Below are 22,312 nucleotides of genomic sequence, written 5' to 3'. Positions count from 1 at the left end.
CTCTGCAACCAGCTGGAAGTGAGATCAGAAGAGATTTGGGGGCTGGAGATAGAGATAGGGTGCCATTGGCAAGGAGGTGGTGTCTGAAGCCATGAGGTGGATGAGATCAGTCAGGGAGAATGTGTAAGGTGGTAGAAAGAACACAGATGTTGGAGCCATCTAGAACTGGGGTGAGTCATTTATTCTGGGCCTTGGGTGTAACTGATCTGGGCTCCGGTACCACGTAAGACAAATAGAGAGAACCTCTGTTCCACAGTACTGTTCAGACTGGCCCAGAGGACTGGTGAAAGTATAGGGTCTGGTATTAGCAGGTGCTTAATAAAGGGTGATTTTATATTAATGAATATTTAAAAGTCAAGCTAGGGAAGGGAGACAAGGGCATTTCAAGAGGTATAGGATGGTCAACAGTATTAAAGGCAGAAAAAAAATGAAATAGTTTGAAACCTGAAAGGACATCACTAGTTGGGCTTAGGTGTTGGTCTTGGTGGGAGCAGGCTGGCGGGTAAGCGGCAGCTGCTGTGCTGTGAGGTTGGGAGAGTGGTGGGTACTTGGGGAACCTCACCTTGGTGTCCTTTGGGAAGACAGGTGGTTTGCCAGGGATATGGGCACAGGGATGGCACTTGTGCCTTCTGAAGTTCTTTTGCTTTTGGTAAGATGTGGAAGCCATGATCATGTTTGTGTAGAGAGAGGAAGGCCCCAGGAAGGGAGAGCAGGACTGATAGAGATAGGAGGCAGGCGTGGTTCCCTGACAGGAAAGGAGGGACTGGCTTCAAGTACAGAGGAGGACACAGTTGCTGGAGGATGGTCAGGGCTTTCTCTTGTGGCAGGAAACTTCTGTGAACCCAGGGATGAGGTCAGAGTTGGATTTGAGGGACTTTATGTCTGGTGGAGTTAATTTTTAGGTAAAAGAAGAGGGGCAGAGTTTATTGCAAGGGCAAGTGGTACCAGGGTCGACTTTAGGAGAGGAATGAGCTTTGGTACAAGTATTTACTATTGAAATATTTTTCACATACCATAAAATTTGCCCCTTTAAAGTGTATAATTCAGTGGCTTGTAGGATATTCACAAGATGTACACCCATTATCATTGTCCACTTTCAGAACATTTGCGTCATCCCCAAAAGAAACCCAGTAAACAGTCACTATCCATTTCCTCCATGCCTAGCCTCTGACAACCACTGATCTGCTTTCTGTCTGTATGGATTTGCCTATTTTCACATTTTATATACATGGAAACATATACTATATGGTCTTTTGTGACTGGCTTCTTTCCCTCAGGACAATGTTTTCCAGGTTCATTGGTGTTGTAACATGTATCAGTACTTTGTTCATTTTCGTGGTGAATGAAGTTCCATTGTATGGATATAATACCTGGTTTTTAATTCATTCATCAGTTGACAGGTAGTTGGGTTGTTTCCACTTTTTAGCTGTTATGAATAACGCTGCTATGAATATTCATGGTAGAGTCTATGTGGACATATGTTTTCATTTCTCTTAATTATATACCAAGGAGTAAAATTGGTGGCTTATTTGGTAACTCTATCTTTTTGAGAAACTGCCAAACTGTTTCCCAAAGTGGCTGCACTACTTTACATTCCCATCAGCAGTGTGTGAGAGTTAGTGTATGAGGTTTCCAACCTCGCCACATCCTTGTCAACACTTGTTATTGTCTGTCTTTTTGATTCCAGCCATCCTACTGGGTGTGAGTCAGTATCTTTTGTGGCGTTGGTTTGTATTTCCCTGATGACTTGATGCCATTGAGCATCTTTTCATATGCTTATGTCATTTGTATCTCTTCTTTGGAGAACTGTCTATTGAAATCCTTTGCCCATTTTTAAGTTGGAATATTTGCCATTTTGTTGTTGAGTTGTAAGACTTCTTTATATATTCTGGATACTACATCTTTAATATATATATTCTTTTCTCCTGCTCTGTGGATTGTTTTTTCATTTTCCTGATAGTGTCTTTGATGTATGAATGCTTTTAATTTTCGACCAGTCTTGTTGCTAGCTCATTGAACTCCTCTGTTCCTAAGATCTTCAATATCCTTAACTGCCCACTACCGATTCATTCCTTGGACCTTCAAAGCCCGTGGACTTCCCAGCTTCGTCCCACTTCCTAACTCCTAAACTCTTCCATTCCTCTCCTCCCACATGGTTACTCATTTGCACCACACCTGCTTTTCAGTTGCATTAATTAAGACTCTCTTGTCACTAGGCTGTCACTGGGTTCCCCCATCAGTCCCTGCCACCTCAGCAGCACCTCACTTCCTGCAAGCCTCAGTTCTTCCACCATCCTTTCTCCATCTGGGATCTCCGGGAGTCCTCTCAACCTCTTCACCTGAGAACATTTGACAGCTGTGGTCATTGACTTCACTCCTGATGCAGCCTTTTCAGCACCAGTGGTTTCTCTAATGCTGTGTGGCAATGTTTTGTCTCTAGTTTCTTGCCATCTCCTAAAATGCTTTTGCTAATCAATAAATGGAGTTGAGACAACTGGACATCCACAGGCAAAATAATGAAGTTGGACCCCTACCTCATACCACATAGAAAAATTAACTCAAAATGGATCCAAAATCTACATGTAAAAGCAAAAACTATGAAACATTAAGGAGAAAACACAGGGGTAAGTCTTTGTGACCTTGGATTAGGAAATACACTCTTAACCAGGACACAGGAATTTTATCAAATGAAAATATAGGACACACTGTATTTTTTATTTTTATTTGTTATTATTATTATTTAAGACAGGGTCTCACTCTCATCCAGGCTGGAGTGCAGTGGCGCAATCATAGCTCACAGCAACCTTGAACTCTTGGGCTCAAAGTCATCCTCCTGCCTTAGACTCCTAATTAGCTAGGACTACAGGCATGGGCCACCACACCAGGCTAATTTTTATTATTATGTTTTGTTGAGATGGGGTCTATGTTGTCCATGCTGGTCTCTAATTCATGGCCTCAAGTAATCTTCCCACCTCAGCCTCCCAAAGCACTGGAATTATAGGCATGAGCCACCACACGCATCCCAAATCTTGTATTTTATTATCTAGCTACAGCATTTCTATGACTGTTTCCTCATCACTTAAATTAGGGTTAGAACAGTGTCTACATCGTTATGTGTCTTAGTCCAAGCTGCTATAGCAAATCGGCATAGATTGGGTGACTTAAACAACTACTATTTATTTTTCACAGTTATGGAGGATGACAGTCTGAGATCAGGGTGCCAGCATGATTGGGATCTGCTGAAGGACTTCTTCCACATTGCAGACTTTGTACTTCTTTTCTCCTTGCATGGCAGAAGGAGTGTGAATTAGCTCTTTGTTCTCTTCTCACAGGGGAACTAACTGCAGTGTGAGGGCCCCACCCTCATGACCTGATCACCTCCCAAAGACCCTACCTCCAGATACCATCACAATAGGGATTAGATTTGGCCATGTGAATTTTAGGGGGACATGAAAATCCAGTCCATAACATGAGGATTGTTTAGGGAACTTAAATATGTCCTACATATAAAGTTTTGGAGTATGGACTGGCACATAAGAAAAACCCAACTAGAGGTTTTCCATAGAGGTCATACTCTGGTGTTGCATGACCTTTTTCTGCTCTCATTTGAAACCTGAATTCATTTCACAGAACATAAGTGCAGAGATGGTAGTGGGAACAATAAACAGAAAAGCGTGTTATGTTTGGGCCCGTTTATACAAAACGGAATGCATATATATATATATGTGTGTGTATATATATATGTGTGTGTGTGTGTATATATATATATATTTTTTTTTTTTTCAGTGTAGGGAGCATGTGCAACAGTGTTATTAACTGGGATGCAAACTAGTTATCTACTTAGATGAGCTGGTCAAGATGATATTGTTAATTTGCTGACATTGCTTTGAAATGAACGTGCCAGGACATAGTGCAGTATATTCCATGGCAACAACAGGAACTTCCTGTTAACACACAGTGGCGTTATCCTTGTAAAGTATTGGTACAAATTAATACAACTTTCTTCCCATCAAAATTATAAGCTCTCTATGGGTTGTGTGTGTGTGTTTGTTTGTGTGTGTGTGTGTGTGTTTGAGATGGGGTCTCACTCTGTCACCCATGCTGGAGTGCAGTGGTATGATCATGGCTCACCACAACCCCAACCTCCCAGGCTCAGGTGATCCTCCAGCCTCAGCCTCCCAAGTGGCTGGGACTACAGGTATATGCCACCACGCCCAGCTAATTATTGTATATTTTTCCTTTTTTTTTTTTTTTTTTAGAGACAGGGTCTCGCTAAGTTGCCCAGGCTAGTCTTGAACTCCTGGGCTCAAGCAATCCCCCTGCCTCGACCTCCCAAAGTGCTAGGATTACAGGTGTGAGCCAATGCACCCAACCTTAATTTTTGTATTTTTGGTATAGATGAGGTTTCACCATATTGCCCAGGCTTGTCTCAAACTCCTGGGCTCAAGCACTCCTCTGACCTCAGCCTCCCAAAGTGCTGTGATTACAGGCATGAGCCACTGTGTTTGGCTTATAATATGTTTTTTAAAAAGTAAATTATAGGCCAGGCGTGGTTGCTCACGCCTATAATCCCAGCACTTTGGGAGGCCAAGGCGGGTGGATCACCTGAGGTCAGGAGTTCAAGACCAGCCTGGTCAACATGGTGAAGCGCCGTCTCTACTAAAAACACAAAAATTAGCCAGGCGTGGTAGCACACACCTTATAATCCCAGCTGAGAAGGGAGAATCGCCTGAACCCAGGAGGCGGAGGTTGCAGTGAGCCGAGATTACACCACTGCACTCCAGCTTGGGCGACAGAAACTCCATCTCAAAAACAGACAAACAAAACTGTGAATTATTAGGTGGGCATGACATGAATAGTGAATTTACGAAAGGGAATAAATTGTGTTTAATGAAGAGGAATCTGTAAGTAAGTCTTAAGGAAGCATAACAGCGACAAAAGAGAGACATTTGCAAATTATAGAGAAATAATGAAGGGCAAGATTCTGAATTGCAGCTGCATTGATGGGAAAGGCAGTGAGAGAATGGGGAGGACAATGCAAATGAGCTACATCTTGACTCGGCCACCAAACAGACTCTATTTGGGAATAGGTGAGAAAATGTCTACTGAATCTGACACTTCCTTCCCAACTGACAGGTATATAAATGAAGGTAATGGTAAATAATAAGGATGTTTTTTAGTAGAAAGTCTTAAATATTTGATTTTCTGATGAGTGGCTTAAATAGATTGGCTTATGGCTAAATTAATGTCAAAGGACCATAGGAAGTACAGATAATTCCTACAGAGTTGGTTAGGTAATATTATTACTGCCATTGTCATTATTACTGCCTAAATATTTGGACAATGAAATCAAAGTCAAATGTTCTGGGAGAAGCTGAGGAATGGCTTTGAATCTCCATGTTCCTATTTAGTGGAGCCTATTCTGGGCAGGCTGCCTTCGCTTGTTGCAAAATCAAGACAAGTTCAGGAGGTGCAGGATGATTCAGCGTGGGGTCCAAAACTCCAGTCATTTGCTAGTTTTTGTCATATCTACCTATAACGTTTGCTATTATTTATCTAATGTTGTGTAGAAAAAAATAGCTTGTGCTTTTAAAGCTTTTTAAAAACTATCTTTTGGAGAAAATTAAAATGTAAAGAAAAGTTACAAATATGTTGCAGAATTTTTGTATACCTTTCACCTAGTTTCCTTAATTGTTGGCATTTTACTGCATTGACCTTACTCTCATTCTCTCTCTTCTCACACACACACAAACATACACATACACACAATGGTATATTTTTTCTCATTCATTTGAGAGTAAGTTGCCGATATGATGCCCCATTTCCCCTTAATACTTCAGTGTATATTTCATAAAAGACAAGTTTACTTTTCCTCATGACCAAAGTGAAACCATCAAAATCAGAAAATTAACATTGATACAATACTACCTTCAAATCCCCAGACTTTGTTGAAATTTCACCAATTATCCAATAACATTCTTTAGTAGATCCAACATTCAAGTCAGGATTATCATTTACTTGTCATGTATTTTTTTCGTTCTATCTGGAAGAGTTCATCTTTCCTTGGCTCATATAACCTTAACACTTAATGAAAACTACAGGCCAGTTATTTTGTAGACTGCCTCTCAGTTTGGAATCGTCTGGTATTGCTTCATGATTTATACATTTTTGTCATGACTATGTCTGAAGCAATGGTGGATCTTCTGGGAGAATCCTATCATGAGGTGCAGGATGTCAATTTATCCCATTACTTGTCATCTTAACTCTGGTCACTTGATAAAGGAGGTAGCTATCAGATCGATTCACTATAACGTCAATTAAGAAAATTTTATACTTATTGAGGAGGAGTGATATCAGCAAGATGGTGGACTAGGAGGCACCAGTGCTTATCTCCCCAACAAAAACAATGAACAAACAGCTACATGCCAATGAAAATAGTTCTGGGAGAGCTCTGGCATACAATAAAGGAACTATAGTAACCCAGTGGAGCATGAAAACTGAGGATGACCGCACAGAAAAGTGTAGGAAGCATTTTAACCTGTGCCACCTCTCCCTCAGTCTGGTATACGTAGGTGCCAAGAAGGATCCCTTGGCATGACCTATCCCTGTGGGGGAAAAAGGGAGCAGGAGGACCCCAGTGGTCCTCATCACTGCCAAGGAACACTAACAGCTTTCTCCACCAAAGACTCCTACAGTCTTCAATGATGTTGAGCTTGTGTAATGACACTTCCTAGAGTCTACGAAGCTGTTCCTGCTTTGAGGAAGGAGCTGCTATTATGTTTCTACAGGAGTAAGAACCACCACTGTGTCCTGCCCTCCTTCAGGGCCAAAGCCACTACCTCCTTCCCACAATCATGTGCATCCTCCAGACCCCAGCTCCATGGCTACTGTGCATGTTCCCATGCCTCAGACACCAGCACAATCACTGCAGTGAGTATATTTACATGCCAGACCTGTTGCAAAGAGGAATTCTCTTGGGCATGACATCCCCCACTGAGATAAAAGAAGACCGCTGGGCCCCAGTAGCCTTTAACACCAAGGACCCCAACAACCCTCACCACAGCAACAGCCATCTGCAACCTTGGCCACTAAGGACCACTAGAGTATCCAACAATGTTTTTCAGCTCTTGCTCCCCTCCATCCTTCCCCCTTCTAGTAGTTCCCAGTGTCTATTGTTCCCATGTTTATGTCCACGTGTACTCAGTGTTTAGCTCCCACTAATAAATGAGAACTCACAGAATTTTGTTTTCTGTTTCTGTGTTATATTGCTTAACTACCTCTACTTTATTTATTTATTTTTTTTTTGAGAAGGAGTCTTGCTCTGTCACCCAGGCTGGAGTCCAGTGGCATAATCTTGGCTCACTGCAAGCTCCGCCTCCTGGGTTCACACCATTCTCCTGCCTCAGCCTCCTGAGTAGCTGAGACTACAGGCACCCGCCACCATGCCTGGCTAATTTTTTTGTGTGTTTTTAGTAGAGACGGGGTTTCACCATGTTAGCCAGGATGGTCTCGATCTCCTGACTTCGTGACCTGCCTGCCTCGGCCTCCCAAAGTGCTGGGATTACAGGCATGAGCCACTGCGCCCGGCCAACTACCTCTACTTTTAACATATTTTAGGCATTAGGACTTGCTTAGCCTTTAATACACAGCAATATTAACTAAAATGCACATATAGAACAATGGTTAGACAATCTGAACTAATTTAGCTTATGGGCACAGAACCCTTCTCTCTGCGTGCTTCCTTCTCCCCCTGCCCACCACCACCCAGGGAACAGTCAGCATCAAAACATCCAGTTTCACAATTCCCTTCCCAACTGCAACCACTCCTGTGAGATAACAAAAAAATATTTAAACGGTGTTACTGTAGCCTTCTACTTTTAGCATATGTTGTGTACTTTTAAACATCTAGAAAGACTAGATGTTTCAAATAGGACATAAGTTTTCCACTACATACACAGTAACGTTGAATAAATGGTACACGTGTAATAAAAACTCTAATTTGAAAGTGTTATTATTTATTTATTTGTAGACAGAGTCTCACTCTGTTGCCTAGGCTGGAGTGCGGTGATGTGATTTGGCTCACTGTAACCTCTGCCTCCTGGGTTCAAGCAATTCTCCTTCCTCAGCCTCCCGAGTAGCTGGGACCACAGGGATGCACCATCACGTCCAGCTAATTTTTGTCTGACTTCAGCAGACAGAGCTCCATGGAAACTACACCACCGTGCCCTCCCTGAAGGCAGAACTGTTGCTACCTTCCCTGCCCTGCCAGAGTAGGATTGCCACACTCCACCCAGTCAATACCCTCACACCCACCTGTAGGTGCAGGTCTTTCCCCACTGAAGCCAGTCTGTTAAGTCTGGAAGAAGTGACTGTTTCCACAAGTGCATAGACACCAACACCAACATATGGCTATAAAAAACAAACAAACAAAAAATCAAGGAAACATGAAACCACCAAAAGATCACAATAATTTTTCAATAATTGACCCTAAAGCAATGAAAATCTACAAATTGCCTGACAAGGAAATCAAAATAATTGTTTTAAGGAAGCTTAGTGAGCTACAAGAGAACACAGGTAGACAACCCAATTAAGTCAGGGAAACAATGCACAAACATAATGGGAAGTTCAACAAAGAGATAAAATAATCTTAAAACCTCAGAAATTCTGGAGCTGAAGAGTGCAATGAATGAAATAGGAAATTCAGTAAACAGCCTCAACAGTAGACTTGATCAAGCATAAGAAAAAAAAAATTGGTGAACTTGAAGAGAAGCCATTTAATACTATTTAGTCAGAAGATGAAAAAAACGAAAAAAGAGTGAAGAAAGACTACAGGATTTATAGGACACCATTAAGTGAACCAATGCACATATTATGAGTTCTAGGCCAGGCGCAGTGGCTCACGCTGGTAATCCCAGCACTTTGGGAGGCTGAGGCAGCAGATCACAAGGTCAAGAGATTGACACCATCCTGGCTAACACAGTGAAACCCTGTTTCTACTAAGAATAGAAGAAATTAGCCAGGCATGGTGGTGGGCACCTGTAGTCCCAGCTACTTGGGAGGCTGAGGCAGGAGAATGGTGTGAATCCGGGAGGTGGAGCTGGCAGTGAGCCGAGATCACGCCACTGCACTCCAGCCTGGGAGACAGAGCAAGACTCCGCCTCAAAAAAAAAAAAAAAAAAAAAAAAAAAAAAGAAAAAGAAAAAAGAGTTCTAGAAGGAGAAGAGAAAGGGGGTAGAAAGCTCACTTAAAGAAATAGTGGCTGAAGACTTTCCACAGACTGTGGGAGGGAAATGGACATCCAGATTTCTAAATCTCAAAGATCCCCAAATAGGATCAATCACAGAAGACTACAAGTGCTCCTTAACAATGGATGTCCTGATAAATCCATTGTAAGTTGAACATATTTTAAATTGAAAATAAATTTAGGCCAGGCGTGGTGGCTCACACCTGTAATCCTAGCACTTTGGGAGGCCGAGGCAGGCAGATCACCTAAAGTTGGGAGTTTGAGACCAGCCTGGCTAACATGGTGAAACCCCGTCTCTACTAAAAATACAAAATTACCCGGGCATGGTGGAATGTGCCTGTAATCCCAGCTACTCAGGAGGCTGAGGCAGGAGAATCACTTGAACCTAGGAGGCAGAGGTTGCAGTGAGCTGAGATTGTGGCATTGCACTCCCGCTTTGGTGACAGAGTGAGACTCCGTCTCAAAAAAAAAAAAAAAAAAAAGAAAATATATTTAATATCCCAATAAAGCCATCGGTAAGTTAAAAAATTATAAGTTGAACCATCATAAGTCCAGATTCTCCTCAACTTGTGATGGAGTTAAGTCCTGATAAACCCTAAAGTCAAAAAATCTTAAGTAAAAACACCATGTTGGGAATTTTCTGTACACAAGACACATTTTAATCAAGTTGTCGAAAGTTAAGGACAAATAATTTTTAAAGCAGCAAGAGAAAAGTGATTTGTCACTTTTAAGAGAATTTCTGTAAGAATATTCGTGGATTTCTTGGCAGAAACTTCGCAGACTAGGAGACAGTGGGATGATATGTTCTAAATATTGAACAAAACACAACTTTCTTTTTTTTTTTTTTTGAGACGGAGTCTCGCTCTGTTGCCCAGGCTGGAGTGCAGTGGCACGATCTCAGCTCATTGCAAGCTCAGCCTCCTGGATTCACGCCATTCTCCTGCCTCAGCTTCCCAAGTAGCTGGGACTACAGGCGCCTGCCACCACGCCTGGCTAATTTTTTGCATTTTTAGTACAGACGGGGTTTCACCGTGTTAGCCAGGATGGTCTCGATATTCTGGCCTCGTGATCTGCCCGCCTCGGCTTCCCAAAGTGCTGCGATTACAGGCGTGAGCCACGGCGCCTGCCCGGCCAAAACACAACTTTCAATCAGGAGTACTATACCAGGTAAAATTATCCTTTAAAAGTGATGGAGAGATAGTTTTTCTCAAACAAACAAAAGTGAAGGGAGTTCATTACCAGTAGACCTAACTTACTTATCATTTACTTGTCATGTCTGTCTGTTTCTTCATCTGGAACAAAAAAAAATGCTTTAGAAACTTATTTAAATTGAAATAAAATTATCCTAAACAGCAACACACACACAAGCATATGAAAGCATAAATCACACAGGGAAAGGTAAATATATAGACGTAGACAGATTCATGTAACACTGTAAAGATGGTGTATAAATAACTTTTAATCCTAATATAAAAGTTAATAGAGAAAATGTCGCTAACGGATATATGATATAAAAAGATGCATTCTTTGTCTACAAGAGTACAAAGTGCTTGTGTGGGGGAGTAAAATGGTAGTGTTTTTGTATGCAATTGAACTTAAAATAGAAGGTTAAAAACTATAAGATATTTTACACAAGCCTTTATCTAATAGCAAAGAAAAAAACCTGTAACAGATACACAAAAGATGAAAATTCAAAGCATATTACTACAAAAATCATCAAACAACAAAGGAAGACAGCAAGAAAACAAGAGTCAAAACAATGCAAGACAAATAGAAAATAATTAACAAAAATGGCAATGGTAAGTCCTCATCAATAATTACTTAAATGTAAATGGATTAAGTTCACCAATCAAAAGATATAGAGGCTGGGTGTGGTGGCTAATGCCTGTAATCCCAACAATTTGGGAGGCCCAGGTGGGAAGATTGCTTGAGCCCAGGAATTTGAGACCAGCCTGGGTTCAAACTATGTCTTTAACATAGGGAAACCCCATATCTACAAAAAAATTTAAAAAATTAATCAGGTGTGGTTGCACATGTCTGCAGTCCTAGCTACTAGGAAGGCTGAGGTGGGAGGATCGCTTGAGGCTGGGAGGTTGAGGCTGCAGTGGGCTCGCCACCGAACTCTAGTCTGGGTGACAGTCTGAGTGACCTCGTCTCAAAAACAAAACAAAACAACAAAAACCCCACAAAAGGTATAGAGTGACTGAATGAATAAAAAACAAGATCCAGTCATATGCTGTCTATAATAGGTACACTTTACTTATTGTTTCTAGGTTTTAAAAATTACGTTTATTAAAAAAACATTTTTTTTTTTTTTTCTGAGGTGGCAGTCTTGCTCTGTTGCCCAGGCTGGAGTGTGGTGGCGTGATCATAGCTCACTGGAACCTCAATCTCCTGGGCTTCCTGCCTCTGCCTTCTGAGTATTTGGGGCTACAGGCATGTACCACTGTGCCAAACTATTATAATTTTAATTTTTTTTCTTTTGTAGAGATGGCGGTCTCGCTCTGTTTCTCAGGCATGTTTTAAACTCTGGCTTCAAGTTATCCTTCTGCCTCATCCTTGTAAAATGTTGGGATTACAGGAGTGAGCTACCACACTGGGCCTAACTTTTATTTTATTTTATTTTTTTTTTTTTGAGACGGAGTCTCGTGCTGTGTCACCCAGGCTGGAGTGCAGTGGCGCGATCTCGGCTCACTGCAAGCTCCGCCTCCCAGGTTCACGCCATTCTCCTGCCTCAGCCTCCGAGTAGCTGGGACTACAGGCGCCCGCCACCACGCCCGGCTAGTTTTTTTTTTTTGTATTTTTAGTAGAGACGGGGTTTCACCATGTTAGCCAGGATCGTCTCGATCTCCTGACCTCGTGATCCACCCGCCTCGGCCTCCCAAAGTGCTGGGATTACAGGCTTGAGCCACCGCGCCCGGCCAACTTTTATTTTTAAAAAGTTAATACATGCATTATAGGAAAGTGAAAAACACAAGAAACAAAGAACGAAGTTGTCCACAATCACAGGCAGTTTACAGTTTGCTGTGTCCTTCTAGGTCCTGTGTGTGTTTAGACACAACATCCAGTTTTATTGGAGTGAGAGCGTACAGTATGTATGTGTCATGCTTTTTCACACATCATGAATATTTACCAATTTAAAATCCCAAAGTGATATGAATATTTTGATAACCAAGAATACACGACACCGACTCAATCTGTTAGAAAAAAGTATAATCCCACCTCTTTTGGGACAAAAATTTCATAGAAGACAAAAATGGCAACACTACTCTAGATAAAGGTATTGGCGGAATTCCGATTAACATACTGCGCTTCCATAGTGTTCAATTTAAAGTGAAACATAAAGCAACAGAGTACACCAAGTATAGTTTCTAAGATAATTCATTATCAGATCTATACCATTCAATGGTTAGCAAGGAGGTATATTTCCATTGAATTACTTTATTCCTGCAGTTCAGCCAAAGAGATGCACATACATCAGTTGGCTACAGTCAAAATGTAAATATGAACACATCTGCATACATCTCTCCCTTCACACTTCCTTCTGCTCCTCTGCTGCCTGCCTAACAAGTCCTGATACACACTGCTCAGGGAGGGGTTAACAATTCTGTATCCAAGGTGCATTTTTTTGTATCTATTATAATAAGATATTTACAAATTGGCTAACTTACTGGCGGTACCTTTTTTTTTTTTTTCAGATGGAGTTTCGCTCTTGTTGCCCAGGCTGGAGTGCAACGGTGGCACCTTGGCTCACCACAACCTCCGCCTCCAGGATTTAAGCGGTTCTCATGGCTCAGCCTCTCCAGTAGCTGGGATTACAGGCATGCGCCACCATGCCCAGCTAATTTTTATTTTTAGTAGAGACAGGGTTTCACCATTTTGGTCAGGCTGGTTTCCAACTCCCAACCTCAGGTGATCCGCCCACCTCGGCCTCCCAAAGTGCTGGGATTACAGGCGTGAGCCACTGCACCCAGTCCAGTAGCTCTACTTTTTATCATACATTGTTTGCTCAGGGTGTTCCAATTTAAAAGATAATTTCAGGCCGGGCTGGTCTTGAACTCCTGACCTCAGGTGATCCACCTGTCTTGGCCTTCCAAAGTGCTGGGATTACAGGCATGAGCCCCTGTACCCAGCCTGAAAGTATCTTTTAAATAGGAACATTCTAGACTAGAACCCTTTTGCTTCCTACTTCTGTCAACCCAATGGGCAGATGTAAGCATCTATAGTTCTTAGCAGGGATTTTCACAATTTCACTTCCATAAGGGTTACGAACAGTCTTTTCTATGAATTTTAACACAAAATAGACTCAATGTATTAGTTTACTAACCCTCCTTTTCTCATACGCTGGCGACCTCTTTAACATCTAGAAGGACTAGATGTTATAAATCAGGGCTTGCTTGTCTTTTATGTATGGTATAAACACAGTCAAGTAAAAGACAATGCACGGACATAAGGGACAGTGGCCAATTGTGCCTCACCATACACACACTGGTATCAAACCCTTTGCAATTCCTTCTCCTCTTTTCTTCCTGAACCAGCATGAATATAGTAATGTGTACTGCTCAGAGAAGTGGTATGATCATTCAGTTTCCAAAAGACAATATTTCATATGAATTTTACAAAAGGATATTTACACAATGTGTTCTTTATTACCTCTACATTTAATATACTTTGTGCACTTCTAAACACCTAGATGGACTAGATGTTTCAAATAAAGACTTAAGTTTGTCTTCTATATACACAGTAGTATTGAATAAGCTACACACATGTAACAATGGTTATATCTGAAAGTATCTTCTGTATTGTTCTGGTCTAAAGTCCTTCATTTCTTCCAGTTCCTCTCCACCACCAACCCGATGGAGATGTGATGTTATCATTTTACTTCTAAAAGTCCTTTTGAGAAGACAGCTTTTCTGTGCATGGTACAAAATGTACAAAATTGTACACTTCTGTGAAGTGTACAAAATGAATAGGTACACTTTAGAATTAAAGATACATGTAAGTTGACAGTAAAGGGATAGAAAAAGATATTTTATAAAAATAGCAACCAAAAGAATCCAGAGGTGGCTATACTTATATCAGACAAAATAGACTTTAGGTCTAAAACTGTCTGTAGATACAAGGAAGATCATTTTATAATGATAAAAAGGTCAGTTCTACAGGAAAATATAACAATCGTGTACACAGCCAACATCAGAGCACCTAAATATATTAAGCAAATATTGACAGATCTGAGGATAGGAACTGACAGCAATACATTAATAGTAGGGGACTTCAATACCTCACTTAGGATAAGGGATAGAACATCCAGACAGAAAATCAATAAAGAAACAGCTGACTTGAACAACACTATGGAACAGATGGACCTAACCACCACATGCAGAACTTCTTATCCAACAGCAGAAGTATGCACGTTTTTCTCAGGCACACACAAAACGTTCTCTGGGATAGATCACATATTAGGCCACAAAATGAGTCTTAACAAATTTAAGACATTCAAAATGATTCTAAGTACCTTTTTCAACCACAGTGAAATGTAACTACTAATCTATGACAGCAAGAAAATGGGAAAATTCACAAATATGTGGAAACAAAACACACTCCAGAACAACCATTGGCTCAAAGAAGATATCAAAAGGGAATTTAAAAAGTGTCTTAGCAAGGCGCAGTGGCTCACGCCTGTAAGCTCAGTACTTTGGCAAGCAGGTGGGCAGATCACTTGAGGTCAGGAGTTCTAGACTAGCCTGGTTAACATGGTCAGGAGTTCAAGACTGTGCTGGCCAACATGGTGAAACCCCATCTCTACTAAAAATACAAAAAATTAGCTGGGCGTGGTGGCATGCACCTGTAATCCCAGCTACTCGGGAGGCTGAGGCAGGAGAATCGCTTGAACCCAGGAAGCGTAGGTTGCAGTGAGCTGAGATCATGCCACTGCACTTCAGCCTGAGTGACAGTGAGACTCTGTCTCAAAAAAAAAAAAAAAAAATTCTCAACATTGAATTTCCCTGCTCCTTTATCAAAGATAAGTTGACTGTATTTATGTGTGTCTCTGGGCTCTCTGCTTTCTTCCCTTGATCTGTTTGTCTTGACAACTATACCTTTATAGTAAGTCTTGAAGTCAGGAAGTATCTGACTAGTTCTACTCCTTCAATTTCATGTTGCCTATTCTGGGTCTTTTGACTTTTCATATAAACTTTAGATTTCATTTGTTGAAATCCACAAACAATTTGCTGGCATTTTGACTGGGATTTTGATTGTGTTGAATGTATAGATCCAGTTGGGAAGAACTGGTATCTTGACAATATTGTCTTCCAATCAATGAACATGGGAATATTTCTCCATTTATTTAGTTCTTCTTTGATTTTGTTCATCAGAAAATTATAGGCTTCCTTATACAGATCTTGGATGTGCGTGTTAGGCTTATACCTAAAGATATCATTTCGTGGTTGCTCATGTAAATTGTATTGTGTTTTTAATTATAAATCCCACTTATTCATTGTTGGTATACAGGAAAGCAATGGACTTTTATATATTAAACTTGTATCTTGCAATTTTGCTACAACTGCTTATCAGTTCCAGTTTTTTGTTGATTCTTTTAGACCTATGTAGATCACACCATCTGCTCAACAGATATCAAAAATATCAGCATTTTGGTGTATGTCTTTATAGAGTCTTTTAAAAATAAATTAGACACATTTACATTTATTATGTGTATATACACATAATTGTATGTAACATAAATGTTACATAATTGGGATTCAGTGAGAAGCCTTTTAATTTCTTATCTGAGGTGCTAGGTACTTGTGAGTTATGACTTCTATTCTCACAACAAGAAAAATCCTGCAGAAACCAAAAATCAACAACTCTTTATCAGTCAGATGATTGAGGTCACAAGGCAAGACACTTCACCTACAATTGGCAAGAGAAGTTAATACACAGAATCAAAGCTTACTGGAGGCCAGGAGCGGTGGCTCATGCCTGTAATGCCAGAACTTTGGGAGGTCGAGGTGGGTAGATTGCTTGAGCCAAGGAGTTGGAGGCCAGCCTGGGCAACATGGCGAAATCCTGTCTCTACTAAAAATGCAAAAATTAGCCGGGTGTGGTGGCACACACCTGTAATCCCAGCTACTCGGGTGGCTGAGGCAAGATAACTGCTTGAACCCAGGAGGTGGAGGTTGCAGTGAGCCAAGATTGTGCCACTGCACTCCAGCCTGGGTGACAGAGAGAGACCCTGACTGAAAAAAAAAAAAAAAGTTTACTGGAGCAGAAGCCCACTGCAGTAACAAGAACCAGATTCCTTTTACTCAGTACATTGTATCTGTCCCTCAACAAAAAATGACAGGGTAAATTGAAAGACGAAAAACAATCTGAGGAGACAGAACAAGCATCATAACCAGACCCAGATATTGTAGAGATTTTGGATAGCCTGACAGGGAATTTAAAATAACTATGGTTAATGTGTTAAGGCCTCTAATGGAAAAAGTGAAAAACATGCAAGAACAGATGCATAATATAAGCAGAGAGATGGTAACTTTAATAAAGAATCAGGACTAGCCGGGAGACCAGAGATCTAGCACCTGGAGCAGCATGGCCAAGCCTTGTGGAGTGCACCTGAGTGGGGATGCCTGAAAGCAGGTGGAGGTCTTCAGGCAAAATCTTTTCCAGGAGACTGAGGAATTCCCCTATAGATTCTTGCCACAGAAAATCGTATCTGAATCAGCTCTTGCAAGAGGACTCCCTCAATGTGGCTGATCTGACCTCCCTCTGAGCACCACTGGAATCCCCATCCCAGACCCTCTATCCAAGAATGATGAGTTGGAAACAGATAAGCAGGCGAAGAAAGAAGTCTCCCCTGGCATGAGAAGGTCCTGTTCCTGTTTCCCTGGTTAAGACGGAAGTCTGGACTCTCAAAGAGAAATGCATTCTGGTGATCACACAGATCCAGCATCTGATCCCCAAGATTGAGAATGGACATTATTTTGGGGTATCACTCCAGGAGAAGATGCTAGAAAGGATGAATGCAGTCAAGACCAAAGTGGAAACCTTCCAGTCAGCCACGTCTAAGTACTTCTCCGAACACGGAGATGCTGTGGCCAAGGCCTCCCAGGAAATTCATGTAATGGATTATTACCAGGCCTTGGTGCACAGGCAAGATGAGGCACCCTACGGGGAGATTGAGGACACCGCGCTTGACCTGAGGGCTTTCTATGCTGAGCTTTATCATAATTTCAGAAGCAACCTGGAGAAAATTGTCAACCCAAAGGGTGAAGAGAAGCCATCTGTGTACTGAGTCCAGGGCTAGAAGAGAAATAAATGACTTACACTTTGTGTGGATTAAAAAACAATAATCAAGGCCTTTTCCTCTCAGAAGTCCCCTCTCTCACACTAGAGAGAGAGAGCTGTTTTCCTTTCTCTTTCTTTTACCTATTAAACCTCTACTCCTAAACTCCTAACAGTAATAATAATAATAATAATCAGGCCATGTGTAGTGGCTTATGCCTGTAATCCCAGCACTTTGGGAGTCTGAGGCAGGAACATTGTTTGAGTTCAGGAGTTCAAGACCAGCCTAAGAACTATAGTAAGACCTCCTCTCTTAAAAAAAAAAAAAAAAATCACCAGACATGGTGGTGCATGCCTGTGGTCCCAGCTACTTGGGAGGCTGAAGCAGGAGAATCACTTGAGCCTGGTGGTCGAGGCTGCAGTGAGCTGTGATTGTGCCATTGCACTCCAACCTGGGTGACAGAGTGAGACCTCATCTCATAAACAAAACCAAACCAGACAAAAAATAGGCCGGGTGCAGTGACTCATGCCTATAATCCCAGCACTTTGGGAGGCTGAGGTGGGCAGATCATTTGAGGTCAGGAGTGTGAGACCAGCCTGACCAACATGGGGAAGCCCCGTCCCTACTAAAAATACAAAAATTAGCTAGGGGTGGTGGCAGGTGCCTATAATCCCAGCTATTTGGGAGGCTGAGGCAGGAGAGTCACTTGAACCTGGGAGGCGAGGCTGCAGTGAGCCGAGATCATGCCACAGCACTCCAGCCTGGGTGACAGAGCGAGACTCTGTCTCAAAATAATAATAATAATGATAATCATCATCATCATCAAAAGGATATGCTAGAAATAAAGAAAACACTATACTAGAAATGAAGAATGCCTTTTATTTGATTGATCAGGAGGCAGGACACAGCCAAAGAAAGAATCAGTGAGCTTGAAGAAATGTCGGCAGAAACTTCCAAAATGGAAATGCAGAGAGAGAAAATAATGAAAATGACAGAACATAATATCCAAGAAATACAGGAAAATTATCAAAGATTTAACATATGTATAAAGGTGATATTAGAGGGAGCAGAAAGAGAGAAAGGGACAGGGGACATACTGGAAGCCATAATGACTGAGAATTTCTCAAAATTAATGATAGACAGCATACCACAGGTACAGGAAGCTCAGAGAACACCAAGCAGGATCAGTACTACAAAATCTATCCCTGGGCATATCACATTCAAGCTGCAGAAAATCAAAGACAGCAAGAAAACCTTGAAAGAAGTCAGAAATAAAAAGCACTTTATAGATAGAGGAGCAAGGATAGTATCATACTGGATTTCTCTTGAGACCCATACAAGCAAGAAGAGAGTGAAGTGAAAGAAGTTGAAAGAAAAAAACCACCAACCTAGAATTTTGTATCCAGCAAGATTGTCCTTCAAAACTGAATGATAAATAAAGACTTTCCCAGACAAATAAATGTTGAGGGAATTTGTCACCAGACACTGCAATAAATGTTAAAAGAAATGCTTCAGAGAGAAGGAAAATGACATAAAAAGAGACTTGGATCTACTTAAAGAAAGGAAGAGTGTTAGAGAGAAATAAATGAAGGTAAAATAAAGTAAATAAAGTCTTTTTTTAATCCCTGGTTGATCCAACAGATAACTGTTTGTCCAAAATAGCAACAGAAACAATAATAATGTATTTGGTAGTTACAGCTTATGGATAAATTAAATAATTAAATAAGGGAAAGTAACAATACAAGGGATGGGAGCATTGGGAATAGTCTGCTCTAAGGTATGTGCATCAGCTGTGATGAAGTGGTATAGTATAATTTGAACATGGACTTGGATTGGTTGTAAATGTATACTGCAAACTCAAGGGCAATGACCAGAAAAAGCTAAAAAGGGACATAATTGATTTTTTGAGAGGTGAGAAAATGCAGTTACATAAAGTAATCAATTAAAAAGACAGAAGGCAGAAAAAGAGTAAAAGACAAAAAAGAAACAAAGAACAAGGACAAAAATATAAAATAGTAACAAGCATAGAAGATACTAATCCAACTATCAATAATCACTTAAATCTTAATCACAAATACACCAGTTAAAAGATAGAGATTATCAGAGTGAATTAAAGCAAAATAGAACTATATGCTGTGTACAAGAAACCCACCCTAAATATAAAAATACAGATAGATTAAAAGTAAAAGGATGGAGAAAGATATGTCATGTCTTTTAGTCAGGGTTCTCCAGAAAAGCAGACTAATGGGAGATAGATAGATAGATAGATAGATAGATAGATAGATAGATGACAAGTGGCTTATTAGAGGAATTGGCTCACTCTGTTATGAAGGCTGAGAATTCCCATGATAGACTGTCTGCAAGCTGGAGAACCAGGGAAGCTGGTAGGTGGCTCAGTGCAAGTCTGAAGGCCTCAGATGCAAGGATGCCTATGGTATAACTCTCAGTCTGAGCCAAAGGCCTGAGAGCTAGTGGGGAGAGGGGATCTGGTGTAAGTCCCAGAGCACAAGAGCTGGAGAACCCAGAGTTCTGACACCCAAGGGCAGGAGAAAATGGGCATCTTGACTCTGGAAGTGAGAGAGTTTACCCTTCCTCTGCCTTCCATCCAGGCCCCCAATCAATTGGATGGTGCCCACTCACATTACATCTGGATCTTCCTCGCTTTGTCCACTGACTCACACACTAATCTCCCCCAGATACACCCTCATAAACATACCTGGGGCAACACAATTATTCTAATCAAAAGCCAAACCCTTTCAGCAGAAGAGGGATGGTTTCAGTGCCTACTGACGCACTGAGAATAATTGATCCTTTACTAGCTATCTGGGTATCTTTTAATCCAGTCAAGTTGGCAGCCCCAATCTACCATCACACCATGCTAACACAAATCAAAGGAAAGTTAGAATAGCTATATTAATTTATGACAAAGCAGACTTCAGAGCTAGGAAAATTATCTGGGATAAAGAGGGGCACTACGTAATGATAAAGAAGTCAATTCTCCAAGAAGATATAGCAATCCTTACTGTATATGTGCCTAACAGCAGAGCATCAAAATATATGAGGCAAAAACTGATAGAACTTCAGGGAGATATAAACAAATCTGCTACTATAGTTGTAGACTTCAACACCCCTCTGTCAGTAGCTGACAGATCCAGCAGACAGAAAATCAGTAAGGACATAGTAGAACCAAATAACACTATCAGCTAAATGGATCTAACTGAAATTTATATAATACATCACCCAACAACAGCAGAATTCACATTCTTCTCAAACTCATATGGGACATGGAACATTCACCATTCCAGGCCGTAAAACACACCCTTAACACATTTTAAAGAATAGAAATCATACAAAGTAAGCTCTCGAACCACAATGAACTTAAACTAGAAATCAAAAAACAGGACTATAGCTGGAAAATCCCCAGATACTTTAAGAATATACTTTTATTGTATTTTATTTTTAGAAATGAGATCTTGCTCTGTCTCCTAGGTTAGAGTGTAGTGGCATAATCATAGTTTACTGCATCCTTGAACTGAGCTCAAGCAATTTTCCTGCCTCAGTCTCCGAGTAGCTGGGACTACAGATGCATGCTACCATGCCTGGCTAATTTTTAAATTTTTTGTAGAGATGGGGGTCTCACTATGTTGCCAATCCTGGTCTTAAACACTTGGGCTCAATCAATCCTCCTGTCTCAGCCTCCCAAAACATTGGGATTACAGGTGTGAGCCACTGCACACAGCCTAAACAATATATGCTTGAATATCACATGGGTCAAAGAAGAAATCTCAAGAGAAACTTTAAAAATATTTTTTAACTATGAGAAAATAAAAATACAACTTATCAAAGTTTGTGGGCTGCAGCTTAATGAGAGATTTATACCATTAAATGCATATATTAGAAAAGAAGAAATATCTAATACCAATAATCTAAACTTCCACTTTAGGAGACTAGACAAGGAAGAGCAAATTAAATTCAAAGTAAACAGAAGAAAAGAAATAATAATAATTAGAGCAGAAATCAATGGCATTGAAAACAGGACATCAAAAGAGAAAATAAAACTAAAAGCTGATTCTTTGAAAAGATCAGTACAATTGATGTCTCAGTCCATTTACTGTTGCTATAAACGAATACCTGAGACTGGGTAATTTATAAAGAAAGGGAAGTTATTTCCTACAGGTCTGGAGGCTGGGAAGTCCAAGGTCCATGTGCTGTGTCTGGTGAGGGCCTTCCGGCTGGTGGACACTCTTCTCTGCAGAGTCCTGAGGAGGTGCAGGGCATCACAAGTGAGAGCACTTATGAGAGACTGCCAAATTGGCTTTTATAACAGACCCACCCTTGTGATAAGTAGCCCACTTCCTCAATAACCCATTAATTGATTAATCTGTGAATGAATGAATCCATTCATGAGTGCAGAGCCCTCATGACCCAGTCACCTCACAAAGAGTCTACCTCTCAACACTGCTGCACTGGGGATGAAGTTTTAATGTCAGTTTTGAAGGGACAAACGTTCAACCCATAGCATTTGATATAACTCTATCTAGGCTAAGAAAATAAGAGAGAAGACGCAAGTTACTAATATTAGAAATGAAAGACAGGCCATCACTGCTGATCCCATGGACATTAAAAGGGTAATAAAGGAAGATTATGAACAACTCTATGTCCACAAATTTGATAATGTAAATGATATGGGCCAATTCTTTGAAAGACACAATCTACCTAAACTCACACAAGAAGAAATAGATAATCGGAATAGACCTATTGCTATTAAAGAAATAGAATTGAAAATA

General features: G+C 40.8%; 1 protein-coding gene and 1 pseudogene across 1 annotated transcript in view; both read left to right on the top strand.

Moving 5' to 3' along the window:
- The window catches only part of LOC105482028 (dihydropyrimidinase like 2), a 146,178-nt gene that overhangs the window by 17,669 nt on the left and 106,197 nt on the right, over positions 1–22,312 (top strand). The window lies entirely within an intron of this gene.
- Positions 16,493–21,540, top strand: LOC105482027 (proteasome activator complex subunit 2 pseudogene; annotated as a pseudogene).

The sequence above is a fragment of the Macaca nemestrina genome, chromosome 8, assembly GCF_043159975.1.
Source record: "Macaca nemestrina isolate mMacNem1 chromosome 8, mMacNem.hap1, whole genome shotgun sequence".
Classification (NCBI taxonomy): domain Eukaryota; kingdom Metazoa; phylum Chordata; class Mammalia; order Primates; family Cercopithecidae; genus Macaca; species Macaca nemestrina.
The sequence above is the reverse complement of the archived record's forward strand: the minus strand, read 5'-3'. Positions and strand labels throughout refer to the sequence as shown.